The following is a 19627-nucleotide window of genomic DNA, read 5'->3' as shown; positions in this document are numbered from 1 at the left end:
ATGTTAATGAGTGAGATTGTCTTAAAACTTTCCTTTATAAAGTCCTTGTCTGGCTTTGGTCTTAAGGTTATGGTGGCCTCTTACAATACATTGAGGAGTGTTTCCTCTTTTGTGCACTCTATGAATGGTTTATATAAGATTGGATGAACAATTATTTATAAGTTTGTTTAAAACTCACCTGTAAAACCCTCTGGGCCTCTGAGGAAAAGTTACAATCTTCATTCAAATTCTTTAATGGTAGAATTATCAGAGCTTTGTAATTCATCTTGAGCACAGTTGATAAGTTATCCTTTTCTATTTCTTCCTGAGTTTATTTTGATAAGTTATCCTTTCCTAGAATTTGTTCATTTTATACATATTTTCACAGTATTATTTCTTTTTGAAATATCTCTGTTGTACCTGTATTTATGTCACCTTTTCATTCTTAATATTTTTTATTTGTGACATCTATATTTTTACTGATCAATCTCAGCAAAGGTTTGTCTATTTTATTAATCTTTTTAAGAAATTGCTTTTGATGTTGCTGATTCTATTATGTCTTTACTTCCTACTTCCTTTATTTTTGCTCATTCCTTCTTTCTGCATTTAAAAAATTTTCTGGAGTTATTTTTCTTACTTCTTAAGTTGGATATTCAGCTCCTCAAGTTTCTGCCTTTCTTTTTTTCTAATAAAAACTTTTAAAGCATAATTGTATCTCAAAATATTGCTTTGCCAGTATCCCATGAGTTTTAATATATATTATTTTTGTCATCATTCAGTCATAAGTATTTTAAATTTCCACTAAATTCAATGTGATTTGGGGCTGGCCCCGTGGCCGAGTGGTTAAGTTCGCGCGCTCCGCTGCAGGCGGCCCAGTGTTTCGTTAGTTCGAATCCTGGGCGCGGACATGGCACTGCTCATCAGACCACGCTGAGGCGGCGTCCCACATGCCACAACTAGAAGAACCCACAACGAAGAATACACAACTATGTACTGGGGGGCTTTGGGGAGAAAAAGGAAAAAATAAAATCTTTAAAAAAAAAATTCAATGTGATTTCTTCTTTTACACATTATTCAGAAGTATACTTCTTAAATTTTCAAATGTATAGGTTTTTAAATTTATATTTTTGTTATTAATTTCAACTTACTTGCATAGTAGTCAAAGAATACACTGTGTATGACTCCAGTTCTTTGAATTTATTAAGATCTGTTTATGGCTTAGCATCAGGTCTAATTTTTGTAAATGTCCCACTTGTAGAATGTAGAGATGAATATGTATTCTCTAATTTCTGATTCTATAAGTGTCCATTAAATCTAGCAAGTCAATTATTTTGTTCAATTTTTTTCTATATTTAAATATATATTTTAGTTTGTTTTACCTAGTAATAATTGAAAGAAGTCCGTTAAATTCTCACACTATGATGATGAATTTGTTTGTTTCCCTCTGTGAATCTACCACATTTTTAGACTATTTTATCAAACGCTTACAATTTAGAGCTGTATATTTCTAATGAATTTAATCTTTTTTATGTAGTGATCCTTTCTATCACTAATAATTGCTTTGTCTTAAAGTCTATGTGTCAGATGCTAATGTAGCTGTCAGGTTTTTTGTTTTGTTTTGTTTACATTTGCGTGGTATATAGTTTTCCATTTTGTTTTTCCAACTTTCCATGTCTTTAAGTTTTAATTGTGTATTTATTAATACCAAATAGTCAACTTGATTTGGGGACTGCAGCTGTAATCCTATCTTCTTATCTCTGTTTTTTAACAGGAGAATTTAATCCCTTTACATTCATTGTGATGACTGATATATATTCAGAGGTAGTCTCTACCTCCCTTCTTTGTGTTTTCTGCTTGTTCCACTTTTGCTATGCTTCTTTTTTAAAAAACTATTTTTACCACTTTAGAATTGAGATTTTTTTTGTGTCTTGTCTTTCCTACTCCCCTTTTCTCCCTCTGCAAGGCTGAAAAGTCAGGCACTTTATTTTCTTTCTTTTAGTGTTTACACAATGAAAACAATAATAATTGTAGTAAAACATATAAGTAAATTAATATATATGGTAAACAGACACTATGTGACAGACTGTATTCTGAATATTTTAAACGTATCAACTTATTTAATCCCCACAGCAACTCTGGGAGATAGAAAGTATTAACAAAGTCTAAGGTTAACAGCTTAACTCCCTCTGAACAATAAAAAACAAAAACTCATTAACTCTAATCATTCTCCTCCCAAATTATAGACTATTTTTTCTGTATTTCAGTTATCATTTTTCCTTGTGTTACTTTCTTTCTTTCTGAATTGTCTCCTTTAGACATTCTTTTAGAGAAATATTGCAAAACTCTGTTTTTGTGTGAAATTGTCCCATTTTGTTCTCATTTTAAAAAGTTTTTTTACTATGAATATTTTCAAATATTTGGCAAAGTTGAAAGAATTTTATGGTGAACACCTGTATGTTTACCATCTGGATTCTACTGTTAACATTTTATTATACTTGTCTTATCAAGATATATTGATCTATTAATGATTTTATTTATCTATCAATTCATCTTATTTTTGATGCAATTCAAAGTAAATTGATTGCATCTGTACTCTGCTCGCCAATACTGCAGCAAGGCTATCATTTATGCCATAGGTTCAGGGGTTAAAAAAGAAGAACATTCACAAGAACCTTTTAGTTGTCAAGCTTTCTTATCTGCATGAATCCTCACCACAACCCTACAAAGGACACATTCCCAAAGAGGAGACCCCAATTCAGCAAGTTTCCCTCAGTCAACAGCTGGTATCTGCAGAGGAGAGCTGTGAATTCCCATACTGTCATTGCCTCATTGCTTGAATTTCCACTGAGAGAATTTAATCCTTTAGTTAAAAGCATGATTTGTAGCCTAAAATATCTTTGGTTTGACATCTTAGAGTCCAGCTTTTTGCTATTCACACCTTTGGTTTTTGTTAGCTCCGTTCTCCCTGCTAGTAACTTGACCTGGAAGTTGAGGAAATGAAATGTTGATGAGACCCAGGAAAGATGAAGAGGCTCTAAGTGTGGTCCCTGCTTAGGGAAGAAAAGCCTGATGGGGGGCTCCCCGGGGAGGAAGGGATGGTCACCACCACTTATTGAGCACTTATGCATAGCAGGTTCTGTTCTTCTACTCTGCTTGCATTTCTCACTCATTCCTCACAACAACTCTTGGCAGTAGATTCTAGTCCTATCCCCCTTGTATTACAGATGAAGAAAATGCATGCTAAATAAATAACTCACTCAAGATCTCTCAGTTTACGAGTGGCGGAGGCAGAATTTAAACTCTGGTCTTGATAGCTCCAGAGCCAAGATCTTAGCAGCTACACTAAACAGTTAGGTCAGGGGTCTCATGGAGAGAAAGTACAGAACAAGGACTCATAAACCATCTACTTCACAGTTTAGCTTCAGCCAGGTCTGGGGAAAGTGGGGGTAATGCTTACAGTCTCTTTGAGTTCCCCTGAGTCTCAAACCAGTCATTTCACTATAAAAGCTCTATTGCCCCAATGAGTTTGATTTAGATGCATGTTAGTCTAAGACTGAATTGGGTGTGGTTGGGGGAGTATGCAGAGGGTGCCCAGTTTTGTTTCAGATCAGATAAAATGGATTTTAGAACCACATTCCCATAGATAAAAGTGAACCGAACCCTCAAGGGACCCCAGAACAGCACAGCACATAATGTGAGTACGATCACTCTTTCCAAGAGACTTCAACAAACGGAGGCGTCTGATTGCTCTGAAAATGAAGACTTGGGAAATTATAAGCTATGATATTTGTAAAGGGACAAGCCGTTTTGTGAATGTTGGAACAAGCAGTACATAGGGTAAAGAAGGCAAGAAGCCAAGAGACATTAGGGGGAAGATTGGTAATGCTCTATTTAAACCAAAGCAGACATACCTAATATGCTGGCTCTGAGGTTTTAGAAGCTGGGGGAGGAAGGAATGGTAGAAGCCACAAGCCACTGTTTTAAGGAACTCATTGAAGGCTGGAGAAGCACTGGAAATTCTAAAGGAACTTTAAGAAAGAGGAAAAGACGAGCTTGGAAATTTCATTTGAGGACCCACTTGTATTGTTTAGGGCTGGCAAACGTCAAGGGATACAGGTTGTCCCTTCCCTCTCAGTCTTGCCTGTCGTCTCCGTGTTCCTTGAGTGCAGGAACTGGGCCTAAATCACCACTTTCCCTTCACCTCCTAACAGTGTACCTGACACCACGTGGGGTCTCAATAACGTGTCTGACCTTAGAGCCTCAAGGAACGTAAGCCCAGTTCAGCAGGGTAGGGCGTGCAGATCGGAACCAGAGTCCAGCTTCTGGAAATTCAGACCCAGAAGCTGACAGGTGACTTGTGCTGACTGGTCAACCTTCTTTCTACTGACTCTGTGTGGCTACCAGCCTGACCAGCACCCCACAAACAGGCCATGCCTCTGAGTCTTGCTGCCTGGAGAACTTCCATGGATCCTTGCAATATAAGAGACGATTGCCACTCCTTATCTCACTTTATTTCTTGCTCAATTTCTTGTGAAATGAAAAACCACAGGGAATGGAGCCTTAAAATAGTACACTTCGTTTTCCGCGTGCTGTTGACTCACCCTGTTCTCTGTTGCTTGAGGAAGAAGGAAAGTGCAATGTGCCTGGAATGAGAACACTGAAATCCTGTGATGATGTTCATCTTTGTGACTGAAAAAAGTCAGAAGGTGTAAAGAGACATCAGTGAACACCCCCTAGCTTGTTAGGGAAAGTGTTTTAAACATTGAGAAGTTAACAGTACCATTTCAATGTGTGAAGATAAGCATATAAACATACATGTTTTATAATGGCTTCTTCTGAACATGACTACCAACTGAAGTTAAGTGTAAAAGTTGTTACAAAGAAAATGTTATACATGTCTTAAGGTTAACAAGGCTTTTAAAATTCATTATGTTTACTTTTTGTAAGAACTTTTTCCATCATTAAGCAAAGTTGGATTAAAATAATCACAAAAGTGGCCATGGCGCTGAGTCCACAGAAACATGCCTGTACAGAGCTTGGTGAGTCAGCATGGCTGATGCTTATGTATGGAAGAGCCGAGTGCACATGCAAAGGTGCGCAGGGTTCCCATCTCAGGGCCTTGGAAGTCACATTAGGACTATGTCCTAAAATCAATGGACGCTCACTGAAGTGCTTTGAGCGAAAGTGTGGTGTGATAGACAGGCTCCAAGTTGGCTCCAGTGACCTCCATCTCCCATGATATTCACACCCTGGTGCGATGCTCACCCTATGAGTATGGGCTGGATTTAGTGAGTTACTTCTAATGAATAGAAAACAGCAAAAGTGATAGAATGTCATTTCTGAGATTAGGCTATAAAAAGACTGTGGCTTCCATCTTGGTTTCTCTCTCTCTCTCTCTCTCTCTGTTATGCTCTGTGTGTGTGTATGTATGTGTGTCTCTCTCTCATTGAGAGAAATAAGCTGCCACATTGTGAGTAACCCTACGGAGAGACCCATGTGGCAAGGGACTGATGTCTTCAGCCACGTGAGTGAGCTGGGAGCTGAGCTTCCCTTGAGATGATTGCAGCCTTGGGAGAGACCCAGAACCAGAGCCGCCCAGCAAAGCTGCTGCAAGATTTCTGAACTTTAGGAGCTGTGAGATAATAAATGCTGTTGTTTTCAACTGCTAGATTTTTGGGGTAATTTGTGACATATTAGTAGATAACAAATACATGTGATCTATTGTTTGTATGTTTAAAGAAATGGCCCTGGCACCTTGTGGAGGATGGAAACTGTGGAGACAGTGGCCTGGATTAGACTAGCAATGGTTAGCCTAGTAAGAAAGAGGCATTTGGAGATACTTAGGAGGAAGGGAAAACCAAGTGGTGCATTGCTTGCATGTGAGGAATGAGGTGGGAGAGGAAGCAGAGCTGATGCTCTGGTTTCTGATTTGAGCATCCTGGTGGGCAGAGAAACCACTCACTGGCAGAGCAGCAGGAGTGGAGGTGAGATGATGAGCTCAGTCTGGGAAAGGTCAATTTAAAGATGCCTTTGCACATCCAGGTGAAGTCATCTCGTAGGCAGCTGGAGATGTAAGTCAGGAATTCTGGAGGGAGAATCGATGCCTGGAGCTATGGATTTTGAGGTCAGTGGTGTTTAAACAGTAAGGGGTAGAGGGCAAGAGCACAGACTCCAGCCAAGTGGCTCCATGAAAGTTACTTCCCTGTGCCTCAGTTTCCCAGTTGGAAACAGATATGTTGAGGGTGTAAATTAGCTATCATGTAAGATACCTAGGAAAGGACCTGGCTTATAGTAAATATTCAAGAATGGCTAATATTAATTAACATCTTTAGAGAAGAGAAGAGAATTTCCAAAGGCAGGACGGCCCAGGAATTGAACCTAAATTAGTTTTCAGTCACACTCATTACGTACTTTGGTTTTTCTCTTCTACGAATAGTTGCCCATCCCTCAAGAGAAATCTACTGTGCCGAAAAAATCTCAGATCTGTTCATGAAAGGACAATGTGAATAAAGGATGCCATAGCTCTGGTTTCAGGATCCAAGACATATTCGGTGGGAAAGAAATCTCACAATAATTTCTCTACTGGATGAGAAAAGTTTGAGGGATTGTGAGTGACAAGGAGGAGACATTAACCTCCCTTGAGGCTTTCAAAACAGTCCATTCAGGAACCTGAGATAAGAAATCCTGACACAGTCAAGTTGGGACCAGAAAATGCCTCAGGCATCAAGTACCAGAATGGAGCCTGCTTTTTTTATTTTGTTCATCTTAATTAGGATGTGTCAAATGAGAGGAGCAGGGGCCCACTCACGTCTCCAGCCATTCGTAAGTAGTTGAAGCTGACACCAAACAAAATCCCGATTGTGTTAATCAGCCTTTCTGCCCGCCTGTTGATCAGCCTGCCATCCTTGTAGGGAGCGCCTGGCTAAGCTGATGGATAACACAACAGCTTAATTATTGAAGTTGGGGTTTCATGAGAAACGTGTGCTTTGTTAACCGTAGCAATGCCTTAAAGCTGGGGCTAGCACATAAATGTGAATGAATAAATGAATAAAAGTAGGAGCGTTGCCCATGAACAAAGCTACCTGAAGCCATTCAGACCATCAACATGGATTCAAATCGGACAGAAGGCAGCAGTCACTTTGAGAACATTCCACTTGCTTGTCTAGTAGTCCAATCCTTCTCTCTTCATCCAAGAAGTCATGCTCCAGTCGTTCATCCATTCCCGAGGGCGTTTACAGAGCGTCTCCTGCAGGTTCGGTCCTGCACCAGGGCAAAGAGACAAAGCTGAGCATCACAACCCCTGCCTTCAAGGGGCTCAGAGTGGTGGGGCAATCACACTTGTCAGCAGATTACTTAAATAACAGAAAAGAGGAAAACCGAAATTCAATATTATAATAAAGTAAAAATAACGCATTAAGTTAATCAGAAATAAAACAGAGATATGTGTGAGAGCGGTGTTAGCACAGAGAAAGCAGTAGTTAACTATTTGGAAGAGCCAGTGTTCTCCAGAAACAGAACAAATAGAACTTGTGTGTATATAAATAGAGAGAGAGAGAGAGGGAGAGAGAGAGAGATTCATTTTAAAGAATTGGCTCAAGCGGTTGTTGGGGTTGGCAAACCTGAAATTTGTAGGGCAGGCTGGCAGGCAGGAAACCCACGTAGAAGTTGATGTTGGAGTCTTGAGTTCAAGTTCCACAGGCAGCAGGCTAGAAGCTCAGGCACGATTTCTATTTACAGTCTTCAGGCAGAATTTCTTCTTCTTCTGGGACCTCGGTCTTTGCTCTTAAGGCCTTCAACTTATTGGATGAGGCCCACTCCCAGTATGGAGGATCATCTGCTTTACGCAAAGTCTGCTGCTAGCAAAATAGCAGTCTCCTCTAAGAAATACCTTCACAGCAGCATCTAGACTGTGTTTGACCAACGTCTGGGCACCACGGCCCAGCCAAGTTGACACATACAATTATGGTCCACTGTCAGGAAAGCCTTCTCAGAGGAAACAGTCATTTCTTTTGGTGTGGTCGGCTTGTTTGAGAAGGGATCCCAGGCAGCATAGATGTGTGGGGACAAAGGTTATTAAGGGAATGGAGAAAAGCCGAGAAGGGATGTGTTCATGAGCAGGTTGTCACTGTGGACAACTGGGATGCAGTCCCTCTAGGGACCCTCTGTGGCCTTTGGGGCTTTGAATGATAGCCAACTGGTGAGGGCACTTGTGCAGTGAAACATGGTGGCCTCATCCTAAGCCGGACCCCTGGAGACAGGACTTCCCGGGATGCCTGTTAATGAACCTGCCACTGGGCTTTATAAGTGAGGGCGATTGACCTCTGTGTTCCTGCCCCAGGATGTAACTCCAGCCTGGTGACATCCCCAGATGGTGGCTCCTCGACCGTCCCAGTCTGGATGATCTGCCCCGTGTGTGGGTCGAGCAAGTTCCCAGTGGGACTGGAGGACGGTCCCAGGCACGGAAGCAGAAAGACTCAGGCGGGAGGTGAAAGCGTCAGCATTCACAGGGCCCACCCAGCACCCACCAAAAGTGGGCCAAGGAGTTGGGGTGAGGTATTAGCATCATCTGCCAGCCACGCCCAGCTCTGCCATTTACCATGTGACCTTGGCAAGCTAATTTAACCTCTCTGAGCCTCATTTTCCCTTTATGTAAATGGGTGGATTTGAAAAGTAGCGAGATAATGCACTTAAAGTGCTTAGAACAAGGCTGAACTTCAAGCTGACCCTTCTCCTCTCAGCGCCCTGGGCCAAGTTCGGCAGTCTGGATTCACTCCTCTTCCAAGATGGGAAGCTCCACTTTCTTCTAGTGTCTGCCAGCTTTGAAGCATTCTGGCAAACGAGGAGGTCTATGCCGAGGGGTCACGGTGACACAGCTATCTGGTCACCAGCGTTGCCTCTCGTTCATGATTCACTTTCTCACAAAAGACAAGCAGAAGATGCCAACAGCGAGGAGGAGGCTTTCTTCAATTCTCTAGAGTCAAGTTCGTTCTTGACGTAAATGTCTCCTAACCCATTTCCCACACCATCAACTCCCACACAGTCCTATCTTCCAATGACTCAGACCATGGGTCAAAAAGCTGGCAGACATTTTTACAGTAACCTTCTCACAGCCTCCTCATCAATTCTGTTGTCTGGGGACAATGCAGCTGCACTGTGAACAGGGAGCTATTGCTCCATCTGCATTGACCGTTGAGGCTTTCGTGGCAATGTCCTGCATTCGGTTGCCTCCCTTTTGACCACGGCTTGCAGACCAAATGTGGGCAGTTCCACTCCCCTGAAGTGGTTCACATGTTGCCCAGCCCTTGGCCCTCTGTAGGGGACGCCTTGCCCAGCTCTTGAGCCATTACACGCTTTTCCAGGAACTGCCCTCCTTCCTTGATCCAGATGGTGACAAGGGTCTTCTAAGAGTTTTCAGAATAATTGTAGCTACTATTTACTGGGTACTTACGATGTGCCAGGTACAGTGCTCGGTGGCTCATTTGAGCCTCACAGAAACTCTGTGAGGTAGGCGCTGCTCTTTGCTCCATCAAGCATGAGGAAACTGAGGCAGGAGGGGTTTAATAACGCGGCTAATCCATAATCAGGATGTGGTGGAGTCGGAATCAGAGCCCATGAAGTCCAACTCCCAAATCTGTAGTCCTATCTGCCACGCTGTCTTTGTTCCTGTATATTACACATCCCGACCGCTCTGGCTGGGGTTCATCAAACCGGTGGTGGGCCTGACCCAGCAGGGAAAGATTCCTCTGTCTGTGTATTTAGAATTAAGACTGGAACTACGTGTGTGAGAGGGAGAGAGAAGCCACGCGGGAGAATTGTGCTGTGTGAATGAGGATGAGCATCTTCCCCCACTCCTGCCCGAGCAGCTGAGGACAGGTGGCCAGGACAGCCGTGTAGACACACAAACCCCACGGGGAAAGGGCCCTCCTTGGAAGGCCTGCGGTGCTGGCTGCCAGCCCTCCTTCACCCAGCTGCATTGCCAGCCTCAATCCTATGGCACATCCCAGAATCTGGGCCACACTAACCCCTTGCGAGAAACCAGAGAAGACTGAGTCCTCTCTACCCCTGCATAAGTCACTAAAAATAAAAACAGTGCTCAACTACAAGCCAAAGGAAGCTCTGTAAATTATGATTTGCGCCTAACTACTTTATTTTTTAAAAATTGCGGATCAGATTCTTTTTTAAAAAAATTTGTTTCTGCTTTGCTGGTGCTCAAGCATCTTCTTGGTCTATCTTTTGCACGAGTCTAGCACTGCTTGTATATTTATAATAAATTCTTGGACCAGCCCCGTGGCTGAGTGGTTAAGTTTGTGCATTCCACTTCAGCGGCATGGTATTCACCAGTTCAGATCCTGGACACAGACCTACACGCCGCTCATCAAGCCATGCAGTGGCGGCATCTCACACAGAAGAACTAGAATGACCTACAACTAGGATATACAACTCTGTACTGGGGATTTGGGGAGGAAAAAAAAAGAGGAAGATTGGCAACAGATGTTAGCTCAGGGCCAATCTTCTTCACCAAAAACACACATACTTATACTAAATTCCCCTTTTTCAAGAGGTAGCCCATTTTGGTTTCCGCTCCTTGTTCTGAACTTTGCGAGAGTTGCTCAGCCATATCTGAATTTGCAATAGGTTCATAGCTTAGGCCCCCATGCAGAGCTCCCCGCAAACACACCAACCACTTGCAACGAATTAGAGAGGCATTTTTAGGCTATGTTTTGATCCGTTACTCTGAGTCTTGTTTTCAGTTGAACACAGGTCTTTTATGAATGTGTTTTCCTTAGGATGTACTCAATGTGAGTTTTTAACTCCATCTTCCTAGAGACTTCGAAAGAGACTGTAAGCGGGAAGTCACTGTAAATGGGAGCACTGGCTGCTGAGCGTTGGGCCAGGCCTTCAGAACACCATTTGCTACTGAAGGACGTGTGATCGACAGGTTTCACTGTACATGCACATACATGTGACTTCTCACAGATACTTCGGGAAGAGAGCAGTAGACGTCACGGCCATAATTGCCTCATGAGCAGGTTTTCTGCTGTTACGAGAGGTACTAACGTGGTGGACGACATCTGCTCCTGCAGCTGCAGAACACAGCCTCTGCCAGGGCACCTGACACACACATGGCATTGGAATAGGCCCGTTTCAAAGGGATGAACTTAACCAGCATCTCTGTATTCATCTCCCGTGGTCATATTTACAAAGTACTGGGCAGCTGAAACAACAGAAATGTATTCTCTCACGGTTCTGGAAGCCAGAAGTCCAAAATCAAGGTGTCAGCAAGGCCACATCTCTTGAAGGCTCTAGAGGGAGGATCTACTCCTGCCTTCCTCTTCATTCTGGGGCTCCTGGCAGTCCTTGGTGTCCTTGGCTTGCTGACGCATCCCTCCGACCTCCGTTGTCACATGGTGACTTCACATGTGTGTTCTTCCATCTGTGCGTGTCTGTCTCTGCGTCTCCCCCTCTTCTTCAAAGGATATCAGTCACATGGATTAGAGTCCACTCTAATGACCTCATCTTAACTTGATTTCACCTGCAAAGACCCTATTTCCAAATCAGGTCACCTCACAGGTATAGGGGGTTAGGACTTCAGCGTGTCTCTTGGGGGGACACAATTCAGCTCATAACAATGTCCCAACAGCCCTCAACTTCTCCATGCTTTGCCCCCAGCTCTTAGCAGGATCCCAAGGCCCTCCCCATTCTACTCCTGCTAACCCTCCAGGCGGGCTTTCCCAGCTCCCCACGCACACTCTGGGCTTAGCCAGTTAGCGTCAGGGTCTCAGACTCCTTCCTGTGAGCTCCCTTCCATCCCAGGCTCTACCTTCCATCCTCCAAGGACCTACTCAAATGCCACCTTCCCTGAGTTAATTCCAGGAGGGATTCTGGAAATCCCTCAGTGCTGCATCAGCCGTTAGCCATGGGGACCAAGGCCCGCTACTGAGGCTGGCCTTGCTTTGCCTCTTCCATGTGAGTAAAGCACAATCTATCTGCGTGGGTTGTGTCTTTCTTGGCCACCCTAAACCACAAGGAGGTTGACATCTGGGACTGCTGCTCCTGGTGGAGGGGACTCCTCCCCGGGAGGTGAAAAGAGCTGTCACTCGCTCAACAATTTTGTCTCATCTTGTCTCTGAAACGTTGAGTGCATTAAGGGTTCACAATACTTTGTAACTCGCAGAAGGTGCATAAGGTCATATGTGGGTGCTGAAGCATTTCTAGAGCAAATGGACAAGCGAACTGTTTTCTCTGTGTGACGTAGCAAATAATTGGATTTGATGCTGTCACTGAATTGACCAAATTATTTGGGCATCTTCAAGCCAATGACCGTCAACTTGAGTTTGCAAAAGGATTCCCTCAGGATGTTCCTGAAACTCCAGATTTCTGGGCCCCACTTCAGAGATTCCAGTGCAGTAGGGGTGGGGGGAGCCCAGGAAGTCCTTTCAACAAGTCCCTCCTCCCAGTGACTGATGTGGGCTCTTCCAAATGCTCTGAGAGGAAGCAACGCAAATGCAGCCTAGGATGAGAGCGAGCATGTTTTGAATTTGTGACTTTACACGCACACCCCACACACATTCACACACACATACCTCTTCAATCAGTTTTAACTAAATTGGTTGGCCACTTCTGCTTTTAATGTCTTGTGACAGGGGCTGGCCCGTAGTGGTTAAGTTTGCGCGCTCTGCTTCAGTGGCCTGGGGTTCACTGGTTTGGATCCCAGATGTGGACCTACACATCGCTCATCAAGCCATGCTGTGGTGGCACCCCGCATAAAACAGAGGAAGACTGGCACAGATGTTAGCTCAGCGACAATCTTCCTCAAGCAAAAAGAGAAAGATTGGCAATAGATGTTAGCTCTGGGCCAATCTTCCTCACCAAAAAAATAAATAAATAAAATCATGTGGCATATATGATGATAATTGGTTATTTTTGTCCCTGTGTCCAAACAAATGTGTGGGGTACTTTGTTTCCAGCACAGTATTGTGATGTATGCATCATCATCACTATTCTATTTCTAGAACCTTCACCTTAAGACCACAGAGAACTCAGCTTCTTGGAAGAGTAGCAAGGAGACTAAACCAGGATGTGAGGGAAATGGTGCTGGAGAGGACGATCTGTCCCCAGACGGAGAGCCCCACCTCCCAGGCATGGTGTCCAGAGGCTGGTGGGGATGACAGTCTGACACCAGGTTCCTGACATGCAAGGATGGATCACGACTAGAGGAAGTTGCAGCAGCTGGGGTGATAGCGTGCCGGCCACTGCCACGGGATCACCAGGCCGACAACTGCAGGAGGCACAGTTCCCAGCACAGTCCATTTGAACGGCACCTGGGGCAAGACATTTACTGTCCCTCGAAGCCCCATGCACTTCCTTTATTCGCTGATCTTGCACCGGCCAGGCCTTGGGACTAACCCTGCTCAGTGAGTTCTGCTTGGCATGTGTCATTTTGGGGTCCAAAAATATTCAAGAGCCTTCTCTCTTCCCTCGAGAGAGTCCTGAGGATGATCGATTCTTGGGGAGGGTGGGTGGGGTGGGAGGAATGGCAAAAGCAATCTTACTCAGGGATAGAAACAGTGCACGCACAGATAGGCAGCATATCCGTGGGACGAAATTTTCGTAAGCGGAGCAATGAGGCAAAAAAAAATCTAAAACATTTCCTCGGGTGAGGAGTTGGGGTGATAACAAAAGTAAGGTTGGAAGTACTGATTTTATTAATCCAATGGATTTTCATGCCATCCCTAGGAAGGAGGTACCATTGAAACCTTCATTTGATAAATGAGAAAACATTGGTACTAAGAGTTAAGAAACTGACCCAAGGTCCTGCGTGCACTGAGGGAAATACCCCAGACTCACAGCCGGCTGGTCCAGGCCCTCAGCCTCTGGGCCTCTCTGCCTCTCCTGGGTGGGGCGGTGAGCAGCACAGGGAACAGCCAAGACAGCAGGAACGCCCCCTGCACGGCTCCAGGATCTGAGGGCCTGCGTGTTCCCGGAGCTCAGTCTCCCACTTCGCCTTTCGATTTTAGTCTTCCTTCACTCTTAGATGTGTCTGTGTGGGGAAAGAGAAGAGGAGAGAGGCCGTGAGCAAGAAGATAAACAGCACAGTGGTCCCTGTCTTTACTCACTTATGTCATTTTCTCAGTCACAGTGTCTCACCCTGTCCCACCCCGGGACGTGGATTGTCCCTTTGTCTGGCGGATCCACACTGCAGACGCCATGCGCCCGTTAGTCACTTAGTAGCCACCTGGGTTACCAGATCGACTGTCAGCACTGCAATGCTGGTGTTCAAGTGGCCCTTATTTTACATAATAATGGCTCCAAAAATGCAAGAGCAGTGTTGCGACAGTTTGGATATGTCAAAGAGAAGCCGTAAATTGTTTCCTTTACGCGAAAAAATGAAAGTTCCCCCCTTAAGGAAAGAAAAAAAATCTTGTGCTGAGCTTGCTAAGATCTACGGTAACTTTTATCACAGTTTATCATCATAATTGTTCTATTTTGTTAGTAGTTATTGCTGTTAATCTCTTACCGAGCCTAATTTATAAATTAAACTTTATCATAGGTATGTATGTATGGGAAAAAGCACAGTATATATGGGGTTTGGTACCATCCGTGGTTTCAGGCATCCCCTGGGGGTCTTGGAACATATCCCGCATGGAGAAAGGGGGGCCACTGTACCAGAGCTGTAATTCACACCTACAGAGAAAGACCGAAATCGTTGGCCAGCACAAAGGACAACCATCCTTCAGTTCCTGCTCAGTGCACCCAAGGTCTTTATTTGAGCTTCAGTGAACTTTGCAGTTTTCAACGGCTGTCTTCGTTTTTGTTCCTAGTACATGGGGAGTATAATTTGAATTTCTTCTTAACTCCATTTCTTTTTTCCCTTCTGGGAAGATTTCCTGCATAAACCATCTCTCTAAAAGTTCATTTCCAGGGGCTTGTTTTTCTTTAAAAAAAAAAAAAAGGGCACAGATTCTTCTCTGCAGACTTAACGTCTGAAGCACACCCAGTTCCCGCTCCCAAATAGTTTCCTCTGTACGTTTCTCCATGTGGGTTTCATTCCAAACGGAGCCAGTGTTGCCACAGGCCAGACAGGCCCTTTCTGAGCCCATCTGAGAGCCCAGGGATGTTTCTGCAGGTTACAAACACAGAGAGAAAACACTTTCCCCACCCAAACCCTTGTCAGAGCGCTCTTTTTTTCTTAGACAAATGATGTTTTACAGGTTCCCCTTCATGAGAAAGACTGTCTTGGATTCTGTGCTGCAGATGTGGAAACCTCTGTACACACCACGCATTATAATCAGATAAAGCCCTGGACCCCGTGACGGATGGCCACGGCATACCAGCTGCTGTCCACTGACTTCTCTCACTGAGGCTCTTGTCCAGCAGAAGAACTGGGCATGCTCATGTTGGCAAGAAAATGAACCTGAAATGTGGAATGTATTCAGAGACTGGAAGGAGCGAGCCCTTTATTTGCTTAAGGCTGCTTCCTTGCACCTGATATTAATAAATGAAATGAAGGCTGAACAGTGTTTCAAACAACTATACAAATTGGAACATGCTCGTCTAGTCAACAGAAGACGAAGAAAATCCAGAAGTCGGCAATAAATAAACTGAATAAGCTCAGTCAGTCATTTCAACTTTCTTTTTGTAAGATATTCATGGGAATTGGAATTCTGGAGGATTGCCATGAGTTTTTACTTCTTGCATTGAATTTGGACTCCCTTTTGCTTTGCGGCATCGATCAGAAGAAGGGACTGGGTATGCCCAGGTCTAATGCAAATTTTGCTTCCTGCTAAAAATTTTTGCAACTATCAAAAATGTATGGGAAGACCACATTCATTAAAATAATAATAACTAACATTTTTCTAATATGGGCCAGATACTGGGCTAAGCGGTTTACATAAATTAGCTCATTTAACCCTAACTCAGCCTCTTTATATGTTATGAGTTCCATTTTATGGATGGGAAAACTGAGATCCGGAGAGGCCCAGGAACTCACCCAAGGTTACACATCTAGTAGCTGTTGACACAGGAATTCAACTCCATTACCACTATATCATTAGCTGACATCTCCATCACACCACATAATGACGATTTCTTTTGTGTGGTGGGAACATTTAAGATCTACTCTCTTAACAACTTTCAAGTAGATAATACAGTGTTATTAACTATAATCAGCATGCTGTATATTAGATCTCCAGAACTTACTCATCCTATAACTGGAAGTTTGTACCCTTTGACCAGTATCTCATTTCCTCCATCTCCCAACTCCTGGAAACCACCAGTCTACTCTGTTTCTATGAGTTCAGCTTCTTTAGGTTCCACATATAAGTGATATCATACAGTATTTGTCTTTCTCTGACTTATTTCACTGAGCAAAATGCCCTCAGAGTTCATTCATGTTGTCACAAATGGGAGGATTTCCTTCTGTCTCATGGATGAATAATATTCCATTGTATGTATACAGTAAACATCTTCTTTATCCATTCATCTGTTGATGGACACTGGGGTTGTTTCCAAGGCTTGACTATTGTGAATAATGCAGCAATGAACATGAGGGGGCCGATATCTCTTCGAGATCCTGGTTGCATTTCCTTTGCATGTATACCTGGTTTTATCTTGTATTATATGAGTAGCACACGCCAATAGTTTGCACACAGCAGAGGCAGTAAAATCAGCCACATTAACAATTTCCTGTGAAAGGCACAAAGTTAATGTACATGAGGCCTCTGCCTATCAGAAATTTATAATCCATTGGTAGAGACAAGACGAACAATTAACTAAACTGTTACAATCAAGCTAATGTAGAATCTTCATTGAAATCATAGCATATTTTATCAAAGCTCAGAATTTTGTCATAAAAAGACCAACATGAATAACCACCACCTCGCATGCCCAAATCTCCCACAGGATGAGGTCAGTGTGCCTATTGCATAGAAGCTTCTATTTGAGTGCCTCAGAAGCTTCAGAATTCTAGGGTGAAGACAGGGACTAGCAGAGGGCAGAGGGCACATGGAGAAGGGAAGGAGGGGTCAGAGGTCAGGAGAGAAGCATGAAGAGCCCCTGGCCAGTCCCAATTTCCCTCTAGTCATGCCCCCCATCTTTGATGCCTTTGCCACCGCATCCCTGCTTTCTTTCCCTGTTGGGGAAGGAGAGGTGGGAGAGAAGAGAATAGAAAGAGAGAAGAAAATGAAGAATATTGAGGAAAGGATAAAAGAAAATTGCCACGAAAAGAAAAGGCTTTAAAAGTTCTTTGCATTGCTCTGAAGGTGAGAAAGTGAAATAAAACCACAAAAAGCAATCCCTTCACTGTTAGCAATCTCAAGCAATGGCTTTATAATATCTGCTTCTGTGGAGAAGAGAATATGAAAGAAAATGCAATGAATGGATATTTCAAGGAATGTTACATAATGACATAACATAACAGGGGCTTGTGTGCCTTCTGATGACATGACAATTTGTAGGATCAATCCATTTGGCCTATTCTTTCCAACAGGGCTTCTCAGCTTGGGATGCATGGACCTCAGAGGGATCCATAAACCTGAAGAATGTGCAAATTATTGTGTTTCTGTGGTTTTTCTGGGGAATGGATCGGGAGCTCCCATCAGTGTCTCAAGAGATTTCCCAACCCAGCTGAGGAGGGCGGATTAAGAACTGCAGATTAGGCAAATGTATTTTAGAAGCTCTAGCTTTAAAGTTCCTACTTGGCAGGCCATTGTGAATCTTTCCCCAGGATGCCTTCCCCCAAAGGATAATAGTGACTTTATCAGACTTTCCAGAAGCCCAGATATCGCACAGTTCTTTCCAGGCAAACATCCACATCTGTTAACCACGTCTCTTACGATAAGGCTTCCAGTTTTCTCACCATACCCGGGTTGCTTCTAAGTATGTGCCAGCCTGTCGATCTCTCTCTTAACATGTGGCATCCACAAAGTGAGCATTGTACTCCAGGGCAAGTCTCACCAGCTTGGAGAAAAGAGAATTCTCAGCCTTATTTTCAACACTCTACCTCTGCTGATACCACCTAAGAGCACATGAACTTTTTTGATAGATGCATGACCGTTTTGTCTTGCATCAAGTCTTTTTGACAAGTAAAATTTCTAAAAATGTGTTGTCTCTCAACTGAGTCACTTTCCATTTCTCTCACACTGATACAGTTGATTTTGAGAACCTAAAGGGAAAAAGGTTATGTTTATTTCTACTAAATTTCATCTTGTTGGATTCATTGTTTATCCTATCAATATATTTCAGGATACTGATTTCTCAGCCAATCTAACAGTTTCCCTCCCGGCGTCATGCCACTCATAGACATATTTATCATGATCTCAATGGCCTATTCAAGCCATTGGTTTCATACCAGGAGAAGCAGACCAAGGACTAGCAGCTCCTCCTATTTGATGTTGATTTAGGTTGATCAATGAATCACTGCTCTGAAGTAGAAAGTATTCAACCAGCTGTCAGTCCAGCTCACTGTCACAGCATCCAGCCCACATCTCTCCATCTTGGCAATTTGAATATCATAAAATTCTTTCTTAAGGAACTTGCTGGGTATAAGGAGGGGGGATTGGAGGTGAGTAGTCAAAAGGTACAAAGTTCCAGCTATAAGATTAATAAATACTAGAGCTATAAAGTACGGCATGATGACTACAGTTAACATTGTTGTATGATAAATAGGAAAGCTGTTAAGAAAGTAAATCCTAAGAGTTCTCATTGCAAGGAAAAGGTTTTTTCTTTTTCTTTTTATTGTGTCTATGTGAGATGATGGATATTAACTAAACTTATTGTGATAATCATTTCAGAGTATGTGTAAGTCAAACCTTTATGCTGTACACTTTAAACTTGTACCATGATGTATGGCAATATCTCAATGAAATTGAAAAAATAAAAATAAAAAAGGAACTTGATGAAACTTAAATATTCTTCTTATATGTAGTATTCTTAGATATTTCAGTTTGCCTCATGGAAACTATTGTAGAGGGACATATTTGGCTCAACAATTAAAGCTGCTTGGAGATAGAATGGGTGCTCCATATGGTGAGCTCTCTGTCATTGATGGTTTTCTAATGTCTGGTCATAGATCAGGAATAAAATAAGAAAGATTCAGGTATCATAATTGGGATTGGATTCTGCCATCCGTATGGTGACTTGCAGTTCCAAAATCTTTTGACTGTAGATGACTTCTAGTAGGTAATGAATAAATCAAATTGTAGCTTCAGGTGCAGCTTGATTCAGGGTCCAATGATGTCATTATGATCTCTCTCCCTGCTCTTCTCCCTCTGTGTGTTAGTTTCACCCTAGGCTGTCTCCTCTTGCTACAATCAGATGGCTACAGCATCTGACTGAGACTGTTGCTTGTGCCATCAAGCCCAGAGGAGAAGAGACCATCTGTGTTCTAGCATTCTTAGCTAAGGCTTGCACTGATTAGACTGGACCGGGTCCCATGCCCGCCCTACAACAATCACTGTGGCTAAAGAGATGAGACATACTGTCCTTGTTGTCTATTGCTGCAGAGCAAATCACTCCAAAATTTAGGGACTAAAACAACAATTATCTCATTATTCTCATGGTTTCTGTGGGTTAGGAATTTGGCTAAACTCAGCTGGGTGATTCTGGCTTGGGGCCCCTGGTGGATTTGCAGTTAGATGGTGCTGGGAGC

The 19627-nt window shown here is 43.3% G+C and overlaps 1 long non-coding RNA gene across 1 annotated transcript; it reads left to right on the top strand.

The window, feature by feature from the left end:
- Positions 1-12988: 12988 nt before the first annotated feature.
- LOC106782923 (uncharacterized) lies at positions 12989-15594 on the top strand. The gene is made up of 2 exons (XR_001380334.3): positions 12989-13394; positions 15192-15594. It is a non-coding gene; the product is annotated as an uncharacterized lncRNA (long non-coding RNA).
- The last annotated feature ends 4033 nt before the right edge of the window (positions 15595-19627 follow it).

Source organism: Equus caballus, chromosome 31 (genome assembly GCF_041296265.1).
Source record: "Equus caballus isolate H_3958 breed thoroughbred chromosome 31, TB-T2T, whole genome shotgun sequence".
Classification (NCBI taxonomy): domain Eukaryota; kingdom Metazoa; phylum Chordata; class Mammalia; order Perissodactyla; family Equidae; genus Equus; species Equus caballus.
This window is presented reverse-complemented; position numbering and strand designations above follow the sequence as displayed.